The 4,346-nt window shown below is 47.6% G+C and overlaps 1 long non-coding RNA gene across 1 annotated transcript; it reads right to left on the reverse strand.

The window, feature by feature from the left end:
- Nucleotides 1-1,371: 1,371 nt before the first annotated feature.
- LOC144579532 (uncharacterized) lies at nucleotides 1,372-2,686 on the reverse strand. The gene is made up of 2 exons (XR_013527336.1): nucleotides 2,548-2,686; nucleotides 1,372-2,420 (listed from the first exon to the last, which is right to left on the reverse strand). It is a non-coding gene; the product is annotated as an uncharacterized LOC144579532 (long non-coding RNA).
- Between the last annotated feature and the right edge of the window lie 1,660 nt (nucleotides 2,687-4,346).

Below are 4,346 nucleotides of genomic sequence, written 5' to 3' on the forward strand. Positions count from 1 at the left end.
GTCTGTTATATATAATTATGCAGAAATTATCAGTGGAGTTCTTCCAGAGAGGGGATTCAGTCATTCTCAAAGAATTCTTTTGCGTTGACTTCATTAAGTTTCGGCTGAAGAATACCTTTAGGTATTGCAGTAGACCCAAGTATGCAAGGTGGGCTCTTTTGGACAAAAACAAATATAAAGCTACCCATGTGGGAGACTGCATTAGCTAGGTGGATTCTTCTCAGAAGATTTGACATGCCAAGGCAGTAGAGTGCCTGATATATAATGAATACTAAATAAACCTGAGCTAAATGACCAAATAGTTCTCATGGGTCACAGCTCACCAACTTACCTCCCAAGGAAAAGTTGCAAAATAGGCTTCATATCACCTGCCAACTCGGAGCATGAATAGTTCTGTCCTGAGGCATTGTGTTAAGAAGGATGCTGAGGGTGTGTCCATGCTCAAGATAAATATGATGGACACAGGATGACAGCTGTGGGCAGGAGAGAGGCTCTGACAGCCAAAAGGCTGGGAATTCACCCCTTTCAGGCAGTAATCTGATCAAACTGTGATCAGAAAGATGGATCAAACTCTGACCAAATAGAAATTCCATTTGGCCCAGCAGTCCCATTACTGGATATACATCCATAGGATTATACATCATTCTATTATGAAAACATATGCACACAAATGTTCATTGTGGCACTGTTTACAATAGCAAAGACCTGGAACCAACCCAAATGCCCACTGAGGATAGACTGGAGAGGGACAATGTGGCACATATACACATGGAACACTATGCAGTCATAAAAAATGATGAGTTCGTGTCTTTTGTAGGGACATGGATGAATCTGGAAACCATCATTCTCAGCAAACTGACACAAGAACAGAAAACCAAACACCGCATGTTCTCACTCATAGGGGGATGTTGAACAATGAGAACACTTGGACCCAGGGAGAGGAGCATCATACACTGGGGTCTGTTGGGAGGCACTGGGGAGGGACCGCGGTGGGTGGGGATGTTGGGGAGAGATCACATGGGGAAAAACGCCAGATACAAGTGACGAGGGATAAAGGCAGCAAACCACATTGCCATGTATGCACCTATGCAACAATCCTGCATGGTCTGCACATGTACCCCAGAACCTAAAGTGCAATTATACACACACACACACACACACACACACACACACACACACACACATATATATACACATATATACATACATATATATATATATGTATACACATATATATATATGAAAGATTGTTCCAGATACTATGTGGAGGCTGGATCAGAAGAGGTGAGAGCCAAAGAATTAGGTTGGTGCAAAAGTAACCGTGGTCTTTTCTTTTACTTTCAATGGCAAAGACCACAGTGACACAACAAAAACCATGCCGGGTGGTCTAATACGGCGAGTTTAATATGGGGATCTGGTGTTAACAAACTGGAAAAGCAGAAAGAAGAGGTGAGGGGGAAGCAGATACAGGAACTGCGGGAGCAGCTGCCTCTCTTGGGCTGAGAGAGGAAAGGGAGAAGTTGGGGGAAAATAACTTGGAGGAGGAACCAGAACTCCACTGGCACTCAGAAGCCCAGGCAGGGGCCCTGCAGAGCTTGGGCACTGACTTCTAAAGAGAGAATATGCAAGGTCACTTGTCACAGTGAGGAAGAACTGCCCTGGAACCGACCGTCATGGCTGGGATGAAGTCACTGTGTCTGTCATGCAGACAGAAACTGGAGGCAGGCCGGGTGTGATGGCGCAGGCATGCAATCCTGCACTTGGCAAAGCCGAGGAGGAAAGATGGCTTGAGACCAGGTGTTTGAGACCAGCTTGGGCAACATAGTGAGACCCATCTCTTAAAAAAAAAATAAAAATGCTGGGCATGGTGGCACGCACCTGTGGTTCCAGCTACTCAGCAGGAGGAATGGCCTGGAAACAGGGGGATGGCCTGAGTCCCGGAGTTTGAGGCTGCAGTGAGCTATGATAGCACCGCAACACTCTAGTCTGGGCAAGAGAATGAGACCTTGTCTCTAAAAACAACAAAGAAAACCAAAAGAAAATGAGAAATGAAAGAAAGAAAGGGAACAAGAAACTTCGAGCATACAGGGATGTTGCTGCCTAGCAGCAATGCAGGGCACAGACCCCAGCCCAGGCACCAGAAGGTAAAGTATAAAAGGGTGAGTTTGGGCTGGGCGCCATGGCTCACACCTGTAATACCAGCACTTTGGGAGGCCAAGGTGGGCGGATCACAAGGTTAAGAGATCGAGATCATCCTGACCATCATAGTGAATCCCCGTCTCTCCTTAAAATACAAATATTAGCTGGGCGTGGTGGTGCATGCCTGTAGTCCCAGCTACTTGAGAGGCTGAGGCTGGAGAATCGTTTGAACCCGGGAGACAGATGGCGCCACTGCACTCCAGCCTGGTGATGGAATGGGACTGCATCTCAAAAAAAAAGAAAAGAAAAAAAAGAAAGAAAGAAAAGAAAAGAGTGAGTTTGGAACTAGGAGACAATAGTGTAAAGACTTGCACAATTAGGGAGGCTCAGAGAGGTGAAGAGACTCACCTCATCCATGTGACATGTCTAGAGCTGGACGAACACCCACCTGCCTTCTCTCCCTGGTCCGCTGGCTCTGGGCTCTTAATTACATAGAGATTTGCAAGCTCCCGGGTGGACAGGGATGATGGTTTTCATCTTAATCCTCTTCATCCCTCAGCACACGTGCATGTGCACCCGCCACTTACAATCACTCCTTTATCTCTTTGCCAGAAATAGGTATTGGAGCAATCGTTGTTTCCTGCCTCGCCCAAGGGGTCATTTCCACCACTCCTGGTATGGCAGTCGCTTGGGTCCACATCTACTTTCCAAGTGGCGTATGAGGTACTTAGTGTGAAATGCGGCTGTACAACCTAGCAGGCAGGTGGGGGTGTTGGTGAGGGTGGCACCCCTCAGCATCGCAGGGGCTAGTCTCTCCGATGGTGTCCCCAAACTGCTCGGCACTCGGGTGTGCAAGAACTCACGTGACTTTGAATCTTTCTTTTTATTATGGCAAGTTGTATCTCTCCGGCAAGAAGACTTCCCTTTCTGTCACATTTCAGGGCCCAAAGAGCGATAAAGCTCTTCCTTTAATGTACGAGACGGGAATCTTCGTGCACAAGCTACATTCTCTTCTGGACCCTGCGTGCCCATTGGTGCCGAAGCGTCAACTAGCTCAGCCAGAAAAAATAAACAGAGAGAGATTTCTTGCGAAGTGAGCGTTCCTGTCTTCCTCAGGGCTTCCTCTGTGCAGAACCACACAAACCCTTCTGTGAAGGCAGAGCTGGTGAAAACCCTGCGAATAAAAGTAGGACTGATTTTATGCTAATATATGTAAAGAATGTGAGGATAGAGTCATAGGTAACACAATGAACTTAACTTTTTCTCCCTTTTTATTGAATTATAATGACTAGTTTCCATAGCAATTACTGCATCACCTTGTACATTACCAGAAAGATCTACTGCTCTATTTTCCAGTCATCCTTGTAAACATTTCTACTTTTTTACGATGTTCTGGGGGAAAACACAAGCCCTTTCGGCTTGGCAGCAATTGGAGAGCATATTTCAGGAGATTAATAAAGCTGGCTGGGGTGTTTTTATTTTCTAAGTTCGGCAGTTGGTTCTCCATCTTCGCCTTCACCAGCGACTTGTCAAGCAGACAAAGAGAAAAAGAGGCAAGCGGGAGAGAACAGAGGTGAAGGGGGAGGTACGCAGAGTCACCAGTGGGGCGGAGGGGACAGACAGGGCAAGAGCATGCCTCGGGGGTCCGTCAGTGAGGCTGTTGATTCTGGAATCATTTGGAGAGCAATGCCCTTGGGAACACCCTTCTTCTCACCCTAGGCTTGGAGAAAGATCGGGGGTGTCTATAAGCTCACAAAATACCAGCCATGGAGCATACAGAGATATCTTGCCTATAGTCTCAAAACCGTGCGTCTCCAGGCTCCGAATGTGTCCTGGGCGCCCTGGGAGGCGATGGGAAGATGGGAATGTGGGCACCCCACTACCTCCCCATGACACACTCACTTCCGGCAGCAGCTTTCTTTCATAGGCTTGTCCTGTTGACTTTTCACATGGTATTTCATTTCCGAAAGTCCTCTGAAGCTGATGGATATTTGAAGGTACGTCTTTTCAGCTGAGAAATAAGGGAAGTAAGACCCCAAAAGGAATGAGTCAGCTGCAGTGAGCGGGAGGCATGGTAAGGACTGAGACCCACCCAGATGTCTGATGTCTGACTTGTCCCACTGCACCCTGCAGAAGGGCTGAGGAAGGTGCGCAGCCTCACCAGGGAGGGCGGAGGGGACGGGGCAAGAGTGTGCCTCAGGGGCCCA

This window comes from Callithrix jacchus, chromosome 1 (assembly GCF_049354715.1).
Source record: "Callithrix jacchus isolate 240 chromosome 1, calJac240_pri, whole genome shotgun sequence".
Lineage (NCBI taxonomy): Eukaryota > Metazoa > Chordata > Mammalia > Primates > Cebidae > Callithrix > Callithrix jacchus.